Genomic DNA, 22,118 nt, shown 5'->3' with positions numbered 1-22,118 from the left:
CTTAGGTGGTGATGTGGCCCCACCTTGTCTTTTCACAAAATGATATGAAATGCTAGTGTACTGCAGCTTCAAACCTTATTATACATAATTACATCTTAATAAAGATCAAAATTCACTTTAGAGATCATTATAGAACACTTTTTTCTATTTCTACTCCCACAATGATGACCTAGATGATGTCACGACTCTTTTTTTTACCTTTTTGATGACTTGACCTAGTGAGGACATCTAATGGAGTATGAAACTAATGATTTGGACCTTCAAACATGACTAACCATGAGATCATGACAGAGATGGTGATCAAGACACTTCACTGATGACTCGTCACAATGAGTGATGGCATGACTCTGATGAAAATTTGACCATGAAATTAAGTGAGTAGTAACATACCTAGACACACTAACCAGTGACCAACTTTTATTTGAAATCCTATTGAAACTGTAAAAAGTTGACCTAGGACCCTATTAAAAAATTCTAAAAGAGCACATTTGATCACTGGTGACTGGCAGGACTAACAAACACTAACATTGGCTCCAGCTGGGGATTGCAGCTCCTTTAGGAGGTGTCTAGAACATTATAGACCAGGTAGCCTTATCCATTGGGCATGGAGTCAAAACACAAATACCAAACTCAAAACTGAAAACTGACCGACAAAATGAAATGACTTTGACACACTAAATTTTTTTTACTTAACTCTAAAACTAACTGCTGACTAAACTTGCTTATGGCAGTAGACCATCAAGATATTAGGGCCTTCACCCCAAGCTTAAAAGCCTGATGATAACTACCCACTTGATAAGGATTTATACACAATCATGTGACATGATCCCTCCAATGTAACCAATCTAGCAAAAGGCTACTTACTTGAATCTTGCTCGTACTTTCCTTGAGCAGGTAGAAAAAACAAAAGATTGGCCACTCCAAGTTTCCACTGAACATGTGTACATGATCCATAAATACAATAAAACTCAACTCCCTTGATGACTACATCAAATTAGCAAAAAAATCTTCAAAAATCTGGAACATTACCATATCTTGAAAGTTAGAAGAAATACAAGCACACTCTTCATTTTCTGAATCTGGGGGAAGATCATCATGTGCAAGAGGCTCTAAAACAACCTGTTCTTTTTCACTGCTTTCTTGTAACTCATGATGGTCAATTTGAAATCTAGCATCCTCAAAATTTGAAGCTACATGTATGAATGTCTGTTCATGTAAATATGGATTAAAAGTGTCTAGAGCAACGAATTCATCAATTATTTGGAAAATATTACCTTCAAAATACTCTTCCATAAATGGTACAACAAGATGCAATTATATATCACATACCCTTTTAATTCCATCATCTTGGGCTATATTCTCGTGCTATTGAGAATAAGATTGATTAAAAGGATCTAAAATCTACCCTTTATCCATTAGTTCCTTAGAAGAAACATAAGGTATTTGACTATCTATTTCTTGTTTTTCTCACTGTTTTAAAATCTGTTGAACAGGTTGATCATTAAGTTCTAGGAAACAAACATGTTTCTCATTAATTTCAAACTCAATGGATGAATGATGACTCTTGGGAATCTTAATGCAAACCAAATTAGAATTAGAACCTTCATCAAGGAGTAGAAGGTAGCTGAAATGGCCAATATCATATGTATCTTGTGTATTAAAATAAAGGCGTGAATGTTGCAAATTATCAACAACTTTAGAAAATGGAAGATCAATGTCATCTTTGTTTTGAAGCTCATGGTTAACTAATGGAAAATGAATTTGATCACAGATATCATCCAAAACATCAGATATTGGATCATGGAGAATTTGAGAGGACTGTTGCAACTTATCATACATTGATTCCAATGAGACTACATGATTTTCTACAAGCTCTTCATTCTTTGTTTCAAAGATATTATCAAAATTATTTTTCAAAAACTGAAACGAATCACAACTTAATGATTCAGAATTATTCTACATCAATTCACAATACGTTTCAGATTTTAAACGTTCATCTATGATTTAAAACTCAATGTGACTCAGTGGCTGAGTGTTGGGTCCCTATAATACTAGTGATTACCCCAATACTATTGTAGTTGTATCCCTTATTAATATTGTTGTGCCCCTGTTGTCCCCATATTGTTATTACTGTGCCCCATAGAATCCCTCTATTGTTATTTTTGTGCCTCTATATTATTATTGTTAGGTTGGCTGGGTTATATTGAGACTCCTTAGACTCCTATATATAGAAAGGAGGTTTTGTCATTTGAATCATCAAAGAATCATTCATTTCTGTAATGTAAAGGAGGTTTCCCCCTCGAAGAGGCTGAATTCTAAGGTGTTGATCTATCTTTTCTATCTTTTTGTGAGCTGGTTTCATAACATTTGGTATCAGAGCTTTGGATTCTAGGGTTTCGCTGCTCCAAATAGGTCATCGTGGCATTTTCGCTATAATTTTTTTCCTGTGACGTTTCAGAAGCGAAATAAAAAACCCATTTGAGATGAGATTGAACTGAAGCTTGGGTCCAAATTTCAGAGCTTTTCACACTATATTTACGGAGATATGATCTAAGGAAGTTGGTCTTTTTGCAGACTCCTAAATTACATTCCAAACAGGTGACCTTGGGAAAATCGTCATAACTTTCTCTCTGAGCATTGGATTGAAATTTCGTAAGAAGGTACAGAAAGAGAACAGACTGTAGTTTCGTTTGTATATTTTCAGAGCCGAAGGTCGAAACAGGGACATGTGGCACGTCGTACAAGTTCGCTCTATTGAACTAGTCTATAATCAGGTCACTGTGGGAGATTTGGCATAACTCTTCCTTGGAGAATCCAATTGGGATCAAACTGGTGGCATTAGAAAGAGGACACAAAGGGCTACTGCAGATCACAATTTTAGAATTGGATGATCTGAAATTACAGAGATACATCAGAGAAAATATCGAGCTCCTACAAAGTGAAAAAAGGTGTGTAGATTTTTTTTTTTAATTTTTGCTTAAGCTTTGTTTGAAAAATCATTTTGAAGGAATTCAAAGGGCATAGTAGAGAATTATTATCGGTAACTGATGCCCTGAGGAAATAAAATGCAAACACCTAGTAAGAAACCTAAAAGCTCTAGCATGACTCATGAAGAAGAGGAAGAAATGCTACATGATATATCAAAATTACAAGACCAAGTGCAACAAATTTCACTGTCACAAAAGCTAACAAAAGCTAATATAGATGGCGTGGAATCTAAGATAAAGAGCATGGAAGCTAAGATGAATGGTGTGGAAGCTAATATTGACGATTTGAAGATAGATTTGAAGACAAATTTGATAAAGTTTCTACTAGAAATACTTACTAATGGTGAAAGGGTAGTAAAGGAAACTCATGATGTGAACAAAAGAAATGTTCATCATGATTTCATAGACTCTAATTTTGGATCGTAGACCCACCATATTTCAAAAATCAATATGAGGAATTTTCATGACAAGGATCCCGCAACATGGATATTACAGATGTTTTTCGATCTCAATAATATGGAAAACACACAAAAGGTACATATTGCAACTTTATATTTGGAACCAAATCAGTTTGTATGGTATCAATGGCTTTCCTCTTGTAAACAAATTATCACTTGGGCAATTTTTATGGAAGAATTGATAGCACATTATGAGAATACAAAAAGCAACACTTTTTTTAGCCAATTGATAAGTCTCAAACAAAAGGGTTCAATAATGGAGCACATTGAGGAGTTCCAAAAATTGAACATAAGGGTAAAAAATATTCCAGAGGAGCATAGGATTGATGTGTTCATAGGGACTTTAAAGGATAATATCCAACATGATGTTCACCTTTGGGAACCTGATTCATTAGAGAAGGAATTCAGGTTAGCAAGAAAAATGGAAAGCAAAATTATGGCAACCAGGAAACATACCACTCACAACTATAAAGATGGAAGTATTGCTGCCCCTATTCTTCCACAACCTATAAGGTTGACACCACAACAATTGGAAGAAAAAAGAGCAAAAGGGCTTTTTTAGAGTTGTGATAACAAATACACTAAAGGTCATAAGTGTGCTGAGAAGAAATTATTCTACATAGATTGTGAAGAGGAAGAAGAAAAGGAGCAACAAAGATCAAAAGAGGAGGATATACTCTAGGAACAAAGCCTAGATAAAGAAGAAATGAATCCAACCATATATTGTAATGCATTGGCTGGAATTACCACTCCTCAAACCATCAAGATAGAAGGACAAATCAAGAAGAAAAAGGTAATAGTGTTGATTGATGCAGGAAGTACCCACAATTTTATTCATTGTAAGGTAGCAAAAGAATTGAATTGCTTCCTATATCCAACACCAGAGTGTCAAGTGATGGTTGCAAATGGAGGAACAATAAATTTCTCTGGAAAGTGCCATAATATCAATCTATCCAGGGGAGAATATGTATTGACTAGCCCAATGCTTTCCATTCCAATGGGAGGTGTTGCTGTTGTACTAGGAGTCCAATGGCTACAATCCTTGGGTACAATAGCTTTTAATTTTCAAGAAGTTTTCATGAAATTTTATGTGGAAAGAAAGGAAGTTGAATTAAGGGGTATTGCAAGGAAACCGGGAAATATAATCAGCTCTAACGGTATGACAAAGCTTCTAAAAAAGGAACAAAGAGGTGTAATTACACAATTATGTTCGCTAGATGTTTCCACATCGAAATCATCTATTTCTTCAGATCTCCAAAAAGTCTTGGACAATCATTCCAAGGTATTTGAGACTCCCAAAGGTCTCCCACCTATTCGTGATCATGATCATGCTATTCATCTAATTCTAGGAAGTGTTCCTCCAAACATCAGGACGTACAGATATCCCTATGCCCAAAAGAGTGAAATTGAATGTATTGTTGCAGAAATGCTAGAGGCTGGTATAATTCAACCAAGTCAAAGTTCTTTCTCTACTCCAGTAGTATGGTGCACAAGAAGGATGGATCATGGCACATGTGTCCGGATTATAGGGAGCTCAACAAGCTCACTATTAAAGATAAGTTTCCCATTCCTGTCATTGATGAATTACTGGATGAATTACATGGATCAATTTACTTCACCAAGTTGGATCTTCGTTCAGGATATCATCAAATCAGAATGAAGACTGAAGACATTCTGAAAACAGCATTTAGAGCTCATGAGGGTCATTATGAATTTTTGGTCATGCCATTTGGCCTTACCAATGCACCTTCTACATTTCAAGGTTTGATGAATTCCATTTTCAAGCCCTTCCTTAGAAAATTTGTGTTAGTATTTTTTGATGATATACTAATCTACAGCAAGTCTTGGAAGGATCATGTTGAACATGTTGACAGGGTGCTACAACTATTGGAGAAGAAACAATTATATGAAAAAAGATCCAAATGTTTCTTTGGAGTACAAGAGGTGGAATATCTGGGTCATATTGTATCTCATGAAGGAGTTAAGGTAGACCCTAGCAAAATTAAAGCCATTAAGGAATGGAAAATCCCCACATCCATAAAGAATCTACGAGGATTTCTCGATTTGACAGGGTATTATCGCAAGTTTGTTAAGAATTATGGGAGAATAGCAGCACCTCTAACAAAATTTTTGAAGAAAGATGAATTTTCATGGACTTCAGAAGCAACAAAGGCCTTTGAACATCTTAAAGAGGCAATGTGCCAAGCACCGGTCTTAGCTACACCGGACTTCACAAAAACCTTTATTGTGGAATGTGATGCTTCAGGAAATGGAATTAGTGTTGTTTTAATGCAAGATGAAAGACCCATTGCTTTTGAAAGTCATACAATCAAGGGAAAGTTTTTACACAAAGCCATTTATGAGAAGGAAATGTTGGCAATATTACATGCACTTAAGAAATGGCGACCCTACCTAATGGGAAGACACTTCAAGGTAAAAAGGGATCATTATAGCCTTAAATACTTTTTAGAACAAAGATTATCCTATGAAGAGCAACAAAAGTGGGTCACAAAGATGTTGGGTTATGACTTTGAAATCATCTACAAAAAAGGGAAGCAAAATGTGGTGGTAGATGCACTCTCAAGAAAGGATGAGGATGTGGAAGCATTGTTGTGTGCCATTTCTATTATCCAACCAGATGGGATAAATGAAGCAAGGGAGGAATGGAAGAATGATAAAGAAGTGTGGGCACTTATTCGAAAGTTACAACAAGATTCCAGTACATCTGATACATTTAGCTAGCAAAATGATTCACTATGGTACAAAGATCACTTATACCTCTGTAAGAATTCCCAACTCAAATAAAAGATTCTTATGGAATTGCACACTTCTCCCTTAGGAGGGCACTTAGGATTTTTAGAAACTTACCATAGGGTTAAGAAGGAATTTTTTGGGATGGTCTTAAATCGGATATTCAAAAGTTTGTGGTGGAATATTTGGTTTGCCAACAAAATAAAGTTGAAACAATTAAGACCTCGGGTCTATTACAACCTTTATCCATTCCAAACCAACGTTGGGAGGAGGTTTCAATGGATTTTATCACAGGTTTACCCAAGTCTAATGGAAAGAGTGTCATCATGGTGGTAGTTGACAGACTTACCAAGTATGCACACTTTTGTGCATTATCACATCCATTTAAAGCCAGTACAGTTTCTATTGCATTTATGGAAACAATTCAAAAGCTACATGGAAACGCAAAGATTATTGTAAGTGACGGGGATCCCATTTACATTGGAAATTTTTGGACATAATTATTTCTTGTCTCAGTACTCAGTTAGCTCATAGCTCATCTTATCATCCTCAATCTGATGGGCAAACTGAGATAGTAAACATATGTTTGGAAGGATATCTTCGTTGCTTTGTATCTGATAAACAAACACAATGGGTCAAATGGTTGCCTCTAGCTAAATGGTGGTATAACACTTCCTTCCATACAACAACAAAAATGACCCCATTTATGGCACTTTATGGATATCAACCACCATCCATCACATCATATTTAAGAGAAAATTCTAAGGTTCAAGCAGTGGAACATCACAACGAGCATCAACAACAAGTCCTCCAACTCTTAAAGGATAACCTTGTGTTGGCACAAAATAGAATGAAACAACAGGCAGATCAACATCGCACCGAAAGAAGTTTTGATGTAGGTGATTGGGTATTCCTACGGCTACAACCATATAAACAAATGTCCCTTAAGTAAGCTAAGAAGGATAATAAATTATCACCAAAGTATTATGGTCCGTACAAGGTGTTGCAAAAGATTGGTACTATGGAATACAAATTGGAGCTTCTTGCAGCTTCTCGATTACACCCAGTTTTCCATGTTTCATGTTTAAAGAAGGTTATAGGCAACAAGCTCCCAGTTCAAACAATATTGCCAGAACTTTACGAGGAAGGAAAAATTATATTGGAACCAGAAGCAGTCACAGAAACAAGAACTCGACAACTACGAAATCAATCAATTTCGGAGTATCTCATCAAGTGGAAGAACTTATCCGCTGAAGATTCCACATGGGAGGATGAGAATTTTATGCAGAGGCATCCAAAACTACTCAAGCGTTGAGGACAACACTTTTTTGAAGGAGAGGGGCATGTTAGTTCCCTATAATACTAGTGATTACCCCATTACTATTGTAGTTGTATCCCTTATTAATATTGTTGTGCCCCTATTGTCCCCATATTGTTATTATTGTGCCCCATAGAATCCCTCTATTGTTATTTTTGTGCCTTTATATTATTATTGTTAGGTCGGCTGGGTTATATTGAGACTCCTTAGACTCCTATATATAGAAAGGAGGTTTTGTCATTTGAATCATCAAAGAATCATTCATTTGTGTAACGTAAAGGAGGTTTCCCCCTCAAAGAGGCTGAATTCTAAGGCATTGATCTATCTTTTCTATCTTTTTGTGAGCTGGTTTCATAACACTGAGATTCTGGAGTGAGAAAAACTTCGATATTACAAGTGGCATCCTCAACTGATTCATGAGAAAGCTACCTATTTATGTTGTTGACAACTAGTATATCTGCTTGCTTATATTTTTCTCTTATTTTTTCAAATGAGGAGAAACATAAGGGTAAAGAGTCTTGATCAAGAAGTTCAATGTCTTCTTCGTGCTCTATATCAAAACTGAAAGACTGTTGATTTCTAATCTTAGGAAAATTTTCTCTCAGTAATTGAAATGAAGTAAAACATAAAGGCAAATACCTTTCACCTGCTTTGAAATTTTCTACACTTTCTTCATTGTTGTCATGGCTAATATGTATAGGCTGAGAGCTACATTTGAGCTGCTGAAATGAAGTTTCTTCCTCCCAAAAACATGTTGTTGATTGCCTTGAAGAATCAGCCTCTATTTCAGTAACATAATCATCATACAGATCATTCTTGGGTAAATCATCAATATAAGGAATGACATCAAACATACACATTAGGTAAGCATGTTGGTTCTCGACGGGTTGATCAACAAATCCATTTTCATGACTCTCCATAAATGAATACATAGAACAAGAATTTTTCTGATCTATGCTTACTAAGATTAGCAACAGAATGGTTAGGGCTAGCAACCTCTTCTTCTTCTGAAATAAGTGGGACATGGTGTTTTTTAATAGAAAGTTCATCTCTCATGATGATGTTTTGCATCATTTCTTTGATTGTGCTTACCAAAATGTCGAGCCTCACTACTGAAGATGTCGGGTGTTCCTTCTCTATGTTCTCCCTCTCTACATCGTTCAATTTTGACCTTTTGAGCAACAAATTAGCTTCCACAACTATTGCAATGTCCTAAATTTCTTCAAGTGTTATAGTGTTCCTTTCTCTCAATTGAAACTCCATTTCTGGATCAAAGAAATTTGGGTAGTGTAAGGGGTTAAACCAAGAGGCAGTTTTATATTAGCAGGAATTGAATAGTATACTTGATTGTACCTAGCTAAAAAGTGTTGCACTATTTCTCCTGGCTGTTTTTTCAAATGATTATATTCTTCTAAAATTAGAAAAGGATTACTCTTGATCACCCAATTATCAAGAAATACTTTCACAAACTGATGGAAATCGAAAATGCTTAGAATTGGTAGTTTCTTGAACCATTTCTTGGCTTCACCTTGGAAAGATAAAGCAAAAATCCTAATATTGGCATCATCTTCTTCAACCTCAAAAAGGTCAAGAAAACTTTCAAAACTCTGAATGTGTTTTTTAGCAGTGATGTTACCATATTCTCCACCAAACATGGGAAGATATTTGTAATAATTTTCAGGGAAATAATGGAGTATAGGAGGTAAGATAAGTGGCTTGTATCTATCTGGAATTTTACAAGGTGTAGGAGTATGTACATAAGCTTTAGAATTAGTCCTGGTGTTTTGAGGCTCATCAAGTTGAAGATGGTCATCCTAATATTCAGAAGAAGGGTCTTGATCCAAATCAAAATTTGTACTCACAATTTTCAAAGGAAAGGAATCAAATGCGGGTCTGGGATATTTTCTCAAATACAGTATACTCTGGAAAACATTCTTTACATTCTCAAGAAAAGAGAAGAAATAATTTACAATAAAGAACATGAAGTCTTGGATGAAATCCGAACTTGAATACTTGATCTTCCCATATTTTCCTTTCAATTTTCTGTTGGTAAGGTTCATCCTCTAATGGAGTCTTTGAATTAAATTTTAAATTGTTTTGGAGTTGCCAAGTGAATGATTTCAGCCTTCATATGTGTATGACCATTGTCCACCATCAGCAAATCAGATCTGATCCTTGTCATTCTTTCCTAGGGAAGATATGATCTTGTGTTTCCCCAGTAATGATGCCAAAATGTTATCCTCCACAATATCCCAGGGCTGATAAGGGAGATCGAAGGAGGTAACCTCAAACCACTTGGGTTCAGCATCTACCCCTGCTAAACCAGAGAGGGATATCTTTATGAATTCACAGCCAATGATGACTAGAATGGAAAATATGATAGGCTAGATATGTTAGGCTCGGGTAGGGTTTTGATTTTTTAGGTTTTGATGTTGGATAAGGGAAGAAAACCAGGTAGCTAGGTCAAAGTATCAAAGGGTTACAACAACAAAGATATAGAGGAGCAAGGTAGTAATTATTTTGTGAAGGCTTTAGGGTTTGTCGATGTAGTGTAGTGTTTGAAATAAGAAAAAGGTCTTAATGAGAATGTGCACTATTGTAAGACGAATTTTTATTCTTTATAACATTCATTTTTCCTTCAAGAATCTTTTGAAAATACTTTAAAAAGAAAAGACAAAGCAAAAGGGAGGAACAATGATGGTATATCGGAAGCCAATGGTTATATGGGTAAACGTATATATATATATATATATATATATATATATATATATATATATATATATATATATATATATATATATATATATATATATATACCACCATCAGCAAATCAAATCTGATCCTTGTCATTCTTTCCCAGGGAAGATATGATCTTGTGTTTCCCCAGTAATGATGCCAAAATGTTATCCTCCACAATATCCCAAGGCTGATAAGGGAGATCGAAGGAGGTAACCTCAAACCATTTGGGTTCAACAGCTAGCCCTGCTAAACCAGAGAGGGATATCTTTATGAATTCACAGCCAATGATGACTAGAATGGAAAATATGGTAGGCTAGATATGTTAGGCTCGGGTAGGGTTTTGATTTTTTAGGTTTTGATGTTGGATAAGGGAAGAAAATCAGGTAGCTAGGTCAAAGTATCAAAGGGTTACAACAACAAAGATATAGAGGAGCAAGGTAGTAATTATTTTGTGAAGGCTTTATGGTTTTTCGATGTAGTGTAGTGTTTGAAATAAGAAAAAGGTCTTAATGAGAATGTGCACTATTGTAAGACGAATTTTTATTCTTTATAACATTCATTTTTCCTTCAAGAATCTTTTGAAAATACTTTAAAAAGAAAATACAAAGCAAAAGGGAGGAACAATGATGGTATATCGGAAGCCAATGGTTATATGGGTAAACGTATATATATATATATATATATACCACCATCAGCAAATCAGATCTGATCCTTTTCATTCTTTCCCAGGGAAGATATGATCTTGTGTTTCCCCAGTAATGATGCCAAAATGTTATCCTCCACAATATCCCAAGGCTGATAAGGGAGATCGAAGGAGGTAACCTCAAACCACTTGGGTTCAACAGCTAGCCCTGCTAAACCAGAGAGGGATATCTTTATGAATTCACAGCCAATGATGACTAGAATGGAAAATATGGTAGGCTAGATATGTTAGGCTCGGGTAGGGTTTTGATTTTTTAGGTTTTGATGTTGGATAAGGGAAGAAAATCAGGTAGCTAGGTCAAAGTATCAAAGAGTTACAACAACAAAGGTATAGAGGAGCAAGGTAGTAATTATTTTGTGAAGGCTTTAGGGTTTGTCGATGTAGTGTAGTGTTTGAAATAAGAAAAAGGTCTTAATGAGAATGTACACTATTGTAAGACGAATTTTTATTCTTTATAACATTCATTTTTCCTTCAAGAATCTTTTGAAAATACTTTAAAAAGAAAAGACAAAGCAAAAGGGAGGAACAATGATGGTATATCGGAAGCCAATGGTTATATGGGTAAACATATATATATATATATATATATATATATATATATATATATATGTATATGTATATGTATATGTATATGTATATGTATATGTATATGTATATGTATATATGTATATGTATATGTATATGTATATGTATATGTATATATGTATGTATGTATATATATATATATGTATATATATATATATGTATATATATATATATATATATATATATATATGTATATATATATATATATATATATATATATATATATATATATATATATATATATATATATATATATATATATATATATATATATATATATATATATATATATATATATATATATATATATATATGAAGAAATAAATCAGATTTTCAAAGAAAACAAGTGTTAAAACATTACCGGACCCGAAATAATATATGTTGTGTTTAAAGGTTCGGCGGGTCTGCGATAAGTATGGAAAGTCGGCACCACAGATAAACGCCGATTGCGATTAGCGACTGGGTTTCGGACTCGAAAATTTATATGTTATATTTTATAACATCGACGGGTCTGAAATAACATAAAACGCTTATATTATATGCATACGACCCCGCCGATCGCGATATGCGATAAGGGCCAAACCCGAACATATATAGACATATTTAAAAGTTCGTCTGGTCCGCCTTTATGCATGTATATAGACAAGCACTGATTGCAATTTATATGGTCGAACCCGAAGCATATGTTCATTATATTTTAAAGCCTCGGCGGGTCCGTGACCACCACATAGTACTATATATATATATATATATATATATATATATATATATATATATATATATATATATATATATGCATGTTGATCGCGGTCGAATCCGATGTTGATATATATATTATGTTATATAAGTCTGCACTGTTCTAGGTGGCATTTGAATTTTATTGAAACCCACCCAAGGCTTTTATAGGCCGTCTGATCTAAAAAACACAGATTAACAGTGGGAATGAATCGACAAAAAAGCATACCTCGAAAATTGTGCAAAGCCTGTATTGGAAGCGAAAAAGCATTGTTTTATCATATATTTTCATTATAAAAGGGATTAGAGCCGAAGCTGAAAAAGAAGACAATTTGATATGTTTCTTGGCATTTTGGCCAATTAGAATGCCCATGTAAGCCCAAGATTATACAAACTAAACACATTTCATTACGGCTAAGGAGAGTTAAGCATCATTAGAGTGTTAACAGAGGAATTTGGCAGCGGATCAGCAGAGAAAAATAGTAGTTATCATCCCCTTCTAAATCTAGTTTTGTTCTTGCTATTTCATGTTCTTTGAGGTGTTTTTACCCTCTGTAAATTCTGTAACAGTTTTACTTCATATAGTTAGAAAATAGTTAGATAGGTTTCAGAAATCAATAATTGTTCCATAATGTATAAAAAGTGGAAAATTTACTAAGAAAAGGTTGGAATTTTGGAGAATCCAGTGCACTGTATTCCTGATATCATCATTGATTAATGAAAGAACCAGAAGTTTCCATGAGTTGTTACATATAATTGTGTAAGTTTCCCAGTCATGAGTCATGCTATGTTTTCTTCTTTTTAAGTGTAGTAATGAAGCTGTAGGTTAAGAGTCCTTAAAGAGCGCTCCTGTACTTGAAGTCCCCACTTCCTTTTCAAGTTATAGATAATAGTTTATGTGAAAGACCAGCATATTGTCTATGATTTATTTCTCATTGTCATAATTCCACTAAGTTACACATAGTAGTTCCTATGAAAGATCAGCATATTATCTTTAACTTCTCCTTCAAACTTTCCTCATTCATCATTTATATTTAGCAACAAATGACATTCTGAGATGTTTTGGTCATGCATGTATTAAGAGTCTAAGGCCAAGTTTTCCAAGTCCTTCATTTGAGAACAGAATAAACAATAAGTGACAGTAAATAACCTTTATTAATGTCTTAAGCACAATTTCCCTACAGCAAGGAAATTGGTTTCTTAAGGAACAACATTAATTGGCGCCATTGTCAGGGAGAGAAGAGAAGAAAGTTTTTCCCTGGGTTTCAATATTTTCCTCTGGTTGTTTAGTGAGGAGGAAATATTTGGATGTTTTGAATCAAAGCAATAACTCTGGCTTCAAGAAGGCCCCATACAAGATCAGACACTTCACAAAAGAAGGTTCAAGCTCTTTCAAATCCTAAAAGGCTAGTTTCAAGGAGGGTTAGGAAGTCTAATATCTCAATTAGACCAAGTCCTACATTGTTTGTATCAAGCAGCAACTTATCTGAACATTCATCTGATAAAGACTTATATTTTTCATCATCTTCATTTCAGGAACCTAGTTGTCAAGATCAATCTTTTGAGTCTGTTACTTTTCATTTACCTACTGTAATTATTCAACCTTAGCCAATAACCACATTACCACCTTTGCACATTCCATTTACATCTCAATCAAGTTCCACGTTTGTTCGTAATCAATGTTTAGTAAACATGGCAGCACCTACATTCCTACTGAATAGGTATTCACCTCTTCAACTACCACAACCTTTCAATCAAATGCCACATGATTACCTTAAAACTCTTCCACTTTTTTCAGGAGAAGATGAACAGATAGCAGAGAATCATGTAGTAGTGTTTTTTAACTTTGCAAAAAGCCTAAATGTTGAACATTTAGATGTCATTTTAACAATTTTTGTTCAGTCCCTGGATGGAGAAGCAAGGAAATGGTTCAAAGCACTTCCCAATAATACCATTCCTTCTTGGGAAGAGATGGAGTGTGTGTTGATTCAGGGATGGGGAGAAAAAAGAGATCATGGATATTCATTAACAGATTTCAATGCCATAAAGAAGAAGTCTGATGAAACTGTGGCCAAATTTGTCAGAAGATTCAACAAATTGTACAATAGTCTCCCAGCAGAGATTAAGCCCTCTCCTACTGGTGCAAAAATAAATTTTGCAGGGACCTTTGAATCAAATTTTGGATTTACATTAAGGGAAAGAAGAGCTCCAACCCTTGATCAAATCCAAACCGATGCTTTAGAGATAGAAGCGAATCTGGTGGCTGCAGGAAAAGCACCAAAATCACAGCCTTCCCAAGACAAGGGAAAGGCAAAGATAGAATCCTCTCAAAGTCAATCATTAGAGGATATGTGTAATATAATTAAAACCATGTCAGATAAGTTAAATAGGTTAGAGTTAGAAAATAAGAACTCTCAGAGACAAACACAGTATAATAAGAATTTTAATCCCCAATTTAGAAGGAAACCTTTTCAAATTTTGCAAAAGGAAAGAAAATATCAAAATCAAATTCAAGCACCATTATATATAGAAGCAGATCTTGGTGAAGAACAACCTGAAGATCAAATTTCCGTATTATATGCAGTTGATGAAGATGAACTCGGCATTGAAGCATAGGAGTATGTGTATGATGAAGCAGATGCTATTCATAATGAAAATGAAATTGATGAATATTGGAAACAATTTTCTGATTTTATGCAGGTTGAACTACATAAGAAATATGACCTAAGATCTAGGAAAAGATCGAGAAATCAAGAAAATGAAGGTGAGCAGCAAGTTTCAACTTCCTCATCAAAGCCGACTCCATAAGAATCTCAGTCTGCAAAACAATTAGAGAAAGGAAAACAGCAACAAAATACGAATAGCAAGACACATATACTTCGAGGTGAGTCTTCTCAAGATCAAACTGGAAAAATTCATTTGGGGAAACTTGTTTTAATACCTCAAACAATTCTAGTCTTGAAGAAAGGTGAAGATGAGAATGAAAAGATTGTTAAATAGGGTCGCTTATTTATCCTTACCAAGGAGTTAGAAAAGGTAAGAATACAAGTTACCCTTAGAGAATTGGCGAAAACATCTACTTATAAGAAGGAGATTGCTGAGTTTATTAATTTAAAAGAAAGTGAGAGTGATACTGTAAATCTGCAGGAAGATAAACCAGTAGTGGTTTTTGGCCCGCATGTAGAGGAAGTAGATTCTTCAATACCTCCTTTTTATATTTCCCTATTGGTTCATGATTTCATTCTACATAATTTCATGTTTGATTCGGGGGCTTCACATAATCTTATGCCTTTATCAGTGATGAAGCAACTAAATTTACAAGTGACCAAACCTTACAGGGATCTTTATTCTTTTGACTCAAAAAAGGTCAAATGTCTAGGGGTTATTAAGGATCTGGCAGTGTCACTAGCCCAAATTCCAGCTAGAAGCTTGGTTATGGATGTTGTAGTAGCAGATATCCCTGCTATATTTGGAATGCTTCTATCTAGGTCCTGGGGGGCTAAATTGGGAGGTGTTTTGAAGTTAGATTTTACATATGCTGTTATACTGGTTTTTGGTGGGGAGGAGAGGAGATTGTAGAGAGAAACTAGGTTTGTAAAGACAATTACAAAAAAGGGAGCAAGTAACTCACCCGTATTTAGTCAGGAGAAGGACGATTTCGCTTGTTTCATACTGCATGATAATGCAGAGCTGGCTGAAGATAATTGGAAGCAGCTTGCTTTAGCCAATGTAATTACCGAGCTGCAAATGGAAGAAGTGTGGAAATTTTTCTTTGATGGAGCTTATTCAAAAGAAGGAACAGGTGGTGGTTTTCTTCTAGTTTCACCTGGAGGTAATTTGTTTCCTTTTTCTTTCAAATTAGAGTTCGAGACAACTAACAATGTGGCAGAATATGAGTCCTTTATTATTGCACTACAAATAGCTAAACAGATGGGATTCAAATCAGTTTCTACTTTTGGAGATTTGGAGGTAATTATTAAGCAGATAAAAGATCACTTCCAAACAAAGCATACTAGACTCTGGGCATAGGGAAATGAGGTATGGGATTTGATTGAAAACTTCTTTGAATATTTTAACATTCAATTCATTCCAAGAGATGAAAATAGATTGGCAGATTCATTGGTTGTGGCTGCTAGCACTTTTAACCCTCCTATTAATCCAAGATTAAGATATGAGGTAGAAATGTGACACAAAGCTTCTGTTCCTGATAACGTTAAGAACTGGCAAGTTTTTGAATATGACTAGTAGATTAAGGAGTTTTTGACTATGGTTTAAGAGTTCCAGGGTACAGAGATTGATCAAGACGAAGAAGAGACAACAGAAGTTGTAGGAGCCAGTGGTTTTAAATATTCAATAGCTAATTAGAAGATCTTTTAATTGAAAGATAATTTTCTGCCAAAGGGACTTGTTCCTCTTGAAAGGATTTTTAATTCCAATGATGTGGTTGTGGACTCAGGGAAAATCTCATAGGATGAACATATTCAGGATCATAACATTGGAACTCAGGAAAATCCCACGTTAGTCAAATTATATGTTGGAGTTTCACCTAATTTTCAAGAAAGATATATTAAACTTTTCAAGAATTATGTTGATGTCTTTGCATGGTCTTATGAAGATCTCAAAACCTAGGATGTAAATATTATTCAACATAAGGTTCCTTTGAAGGAGGGGGTTAAACCCTACAAACAGAAGCTTAGGCAAATAAATCCTCTACTTCTACCATCAATTGAAAAGGAGGTCAAGAAGTTTCGTGATGCCAAAATCATAGTCCCACTCAGATATTCTGATTGGGTGGCTAATCTAGTACCTGTGAGAAAGAAAAATGGAGAAATAAGGTTGTGTGTTGACTTCAGAAATATTGATAGAGCTTCTTTGAAAGATAATTATCATTTTCCTAAAATGGATCATGTGCTGCAAAAGGTAACAGGATCTTTTAGAATGTCAATGCTAGATGGATTTTCTGGTCATAACCTGGTGGCTGTGGATAAGGAGGATCAGAAGAAAATAGTGTTCACAACTCCCTGGGGAACATTTATGTATGCCAGAATGCCTTTCGGATTGATGAATGCAGGAGCTACATTTCAAATGGCTATGGACATTGCGTTTGTTGGAGATAAGTTTGTAGTAATATATTTGGATGATATTATTGTTTTCTCTAAGTCTGATGAGGAACATTTAGACCATTTGAAAAGGACTTTTGATAAATGTAGAAGATTTGGACTTTCTTTAAATCCCAAGAAATCCATTTTTGCTCTGGAAGAAGGAAAATTATTGGGTCACATTGTTTCCAGAGAAGGGGTGAAGATTAATCCAGGTAGACTACAAGCTTTGCATAAAATACCATTGCCCAGTAGTAAAAAGGATATTCAAAAGTTTCTGGGAAAGATAAACTTCCTGAGAATATTTGTATCCAATTATGCAGAAATCTTGAAAGAAATCACTAATATGTTGAAGAAGGAGAATGGAGTGCGCTGGACCAAGGAAGCTAAAGAATCATTTTCCAGGATTAAAGAAGCATTGCAGGCAACTCCAATCTTAATCAGCCCTGATTACCAGAAGCCTTTTCAAATTTTTTCATTTGCCTCATTAAGTTCAATAGTTGTTGTCTTACTGCAGAAGAATGATGAAGAGAGAGAGCAGCCAGTTGCATTCTTCAGTAAGATTCTTAGGGATTCCGAATTGAATATTCTCGAGAAGCAGGTGTGTGCCTTGGTAAAAGCCCTGAAAGCTTTTAGAACTTGTGTGCTACAGTGCCAAATCATTTCTTATGTGCCAAATGCTGCAGTGAAAGATGTATTATTGCAGGGAGATGTAGAAGGCAGAAGAGGAAAATGGATTGCCAAGATTCAAGAATATGATTTGGACATAAAACCCACAAAGTTGGTAAAAGGACAAGGATTGGCAAAAATGTTAACAGAATCAAACTTTCAAGCATTGGGAATTAACTTATTGGCACCTGTAGATGAAAAAGCAGCTGAAGAAAATGAAGGAGAGCAAGATCCAGGAATGAAGATCAGGTATAAATTTTTATGTTCAGAATGGTATAAACATATAATTCATTATTTATGCTTTCTTTCTTGTCCTCAATCCTTAGATAGAACAAAGTATAGGTCACTAAAGATTAAGGCACAGCCATATGTGATTGTGGAAGGCAGATTGTACTGGAAGGATCCTGCTAGAATTATATTACTATGTTTAACAGAAGATGAATTTACAGAAACAATCAAAGATTATCATGAGGGGTTTTGTGGAGGACATTATAGTTGGAAAGTAACTACACATAAGATCCTTCAGGTTGGATTTTATTGGCCTACCTTATTTGGTGATACATATAAGTTTGTTAGAAGTTGTCAAAAGTGTCGGATTTTTGCTAAGAAGAAGAGATTAGCTCCTTTACCTTTAATTCCAGTCTTCATAGAGGAGCCATTTAGACAATGGGGATTGGAATTTGTTGGAGAAATCAGTCCACCTTCAAGCAGACAAGACAGGTGGGTCCTCACAGCAACAGATTACTTCACCAAATGGGTAGAGGCAATTTCTACTAAGAGAGCAAATGATCAGACAGTAATGAAATTCCTGGAAGAAAATATTTTCAGCCGATTTGGATGCCCCGTTAAAATTATAACAAATAACGCTCAAGTCTTCAACTCAAGTAAGTTCATCACTTTTTGTCAAAAGTATAATGTTATTTTGTCCCATTTAATAGCTTACCATCCTCAGGAAAATGGATTAGCTAAATCTACTAGCAAGACTTTGATGAAGATCCTAAATAAAACCATTGCAGAAAATCAAAGAGATTGGGATTCTAAGTTAAAGTTTTCTTTGTGGGCTACTAGAGTAACTACAAGAAGATCCACAAGGAAATCACCTTTTGAATTAGTATATGGAACTCAGGCTCTGTTTCCAAGTCAACTTGTGAAACCAGTGATTGCAATGATTCAGGAGGCGAAAGAAGAGCCAAATGATTTGGTAAGAAGAATGAACAAAGTGGTGGATCTTAACGAAAATAGGGACAAGGTAAGAGACAACTTGATTATGTATCAATCTAAGATGAAAAATATTTTTGACAGAAAAGCCAAGGAAATCGATTTTAAGGTTGCAGACTTAGTATTGAGATGGGATACCAGAAGAGAAGATAAGGGTAAGCATGGGAAATTTGATCCTCTTTGGTATGGTCCTTTTAGAATTTCTGAAGTGAGATCCAATAATACCTTCATCCTTGAAAATCTTGGTGGTGAAACTCTACAGCTACCTATTAATGGGCAATATTTAAAACACTACTTCCAGTTCTGAAAGAGTAAGCATAATTTCATTGTGAATACCGGAGTGAAGTCATTGTAAAACTGCTATAGTATTTCATTTTATGCAGAGCAATATATGACTCCATGCCCGAGGTGAAGGCACTAATCTGTGGTTCTTAGTGCTTCTGTGGCAAAAGCACTATCCCCAGGTGGAGCCAGATGTTGTAACACACATTTTTATTGTTTATAACATACATTTTTCATTCAAGCATCTTTTGAAAATACTTTTTAAAAAAAGACAAAGCAAAAGGGAGGAACAATAATGGTATATTGGAAGCCAATGGTTATATGGGTATACGTATATATATATATATATATATATATATATATATATATATATATATATATATATATATATATATATATATATATATATATATATATATATATATATATATATATATATATATATATATATATATCGCAAAGCGTGACTGTATCTGTTTATAAAGAAAACATGTGTTAGAGTGATTTTGAAAAACATTTCGAAAATATAGTGCAAGTATAGCGGAAATCAAAATACAAAGGAAATGAAGAAATAGATCAGATTTTCAAAGAAAACAAGTGTTAAAACATTACCGGACCCGAAATAATATATGTTGCGTTTAAAGGTTCAGCGGTTCCACGATAAGTATGGACAGTCAGCACAACAGATAAATGCCGATTGCAATTAGTGACTAGGTTCCAGACCAAAAAGTTTATTTGTTATATTTTATAACATCGACAAGTCCGAAATAACATAAAATGCTTATATTATATGCATATGACCCAGCCGATCGTGATATGCGATAAGGGCTGGACCCACACGCACACACACACACACACACACACACACACAAACACACACACATATATATAATTCCGTTTGGTCTGCCTTTATGCATGTATATGGACAAGCGCTGATTGTGATTTATATGGTCCCGATATTTTATCTGTTATATTTTATAATCCCTCATGTACATCATATCATGGTTATAAAGATTTTATTGGATATTTTCATATATTTCGTTTTATATGAATTTCTATTATATAAAGGATTATATAAGGAAGGTTGGACCTGAAGCATATGTGTATTATATTTTAAAGCCCCGGCGGGTCCGTGACCACCACATAGTACTTATATATATATATATATATATATATATATATATATATATATATATATATATATATATATATATATATATATATATATATATCTATATGCATGCTGATCGTGGGTCGGATCCGATGGTGATATATATATTATGTTATATAAGTCTACACTATTCTGGTTGGTAGATAATTTTTATTGAAACCCACCCGAAGCTTTTACAGCCCATCTGATATGAAAAACACAAATTAATGGTGGGAATGAATCAGCAGAAAAGAATACCTCGAAAACTGTGCAAAGCCTATATTGGAAGCAAAAAAGCATTGTTTTATCATATATTTTCGTTATAAAAGGGATTTGAGCCGAAGCTAAAAAAGAAGACAATCTGATATGTTTCCTGGAATTTTGGCCAATTAGAATGCCCATGTAAGCCCAAGATTATACAAACTAAACACATTGCATTACGGCTAAGGAGAATTAAGCATCATTAGAGCGTTAACAGAGGAATTCAGCAACACATCAATAGAGAAAAATAGCAGTTATCATCCCATTCTAAATCCAGTTTGTTCTTGCTATTTCATGTTCTTTGAGGTGTTTTTACCCTCTGTAAATTTTGTAATAGTTTCACTTCATATAGTTAGAAAAAAGTTAGATAGGTTTCAGAAATTAATAATTGTTCTGCAGTGTATAAAAAGTGGAAAATTTACTAAGAAAGGATTGGAATTTTGGAGAACTTGAGCCACAGTATTCCTGATATCATCATTGATTAATGAAAGAACCAGAAGTTTCCATGAGTTGTTACATATAATTTGGTAAGTTTCCTGGTCATGTGTCATGCTATGTTTTCTTCTTTTTAAGTGTAGTAATGAATCTGTAGGTTAAAATTCCTTAAAGAGTGCTCCTATACTTGAAGTCCTTGCTTCATTTCAATTTATAGATAATAGTTTCTGTGAAAGACCAGCATATTGTCTATGATTTATTTCTCATTGTCATAATTCCACTAAGTTACAGATAGTAGTTCCTGTGAAAGATCAACATATTATCTTTAACTTCTCCTTCAAACTTTCCTCATTCATCATTTATATTTAGCAACAAATGGCAATCTGAGATGTTCTGGTCATGCATGTATTAAGAGTCTAAGGCCAACTTTTCCAAGTCCTTCATTTGAGAACAAAACAAACAATAAGTGACGGTAAATAACCTTTATTAATGTCTTAAGCACAATTTCCCTACAACCAAGAAATTGGTTTCTTAAGGAACAACATATACCATGAATTCATTAAGAACGAAGGAAAATTACATAAAATGATATTCCCATCAAAACAAAGCTTTATGCAAAGAATAATGCTTATAACCTTTAAGGAAAATTAGTGAAGAAATAAGATATAGAAAATAAATATGTAAATAATTCATAAAAAACTATAAAAGATAAAATACATGATCACAAA

Source organism: Pinus tabuliformis, chromosome 4_2 (assembly GCF_031772625.1).
Source record: "Pinus tabuliformis cultivar Carrire ecotype Pingquan chromosome 4_2, CPIR1, whole genome shotgun sequence".
NCBI lineage: Eukaryota > Viridiplantae > Streptophyta > Pinopsida > Pinales > Pinaceae > Pinus > Pinus tabuliformis.
Note: the sequence above shows the minus strand (reverse complement) of the source record.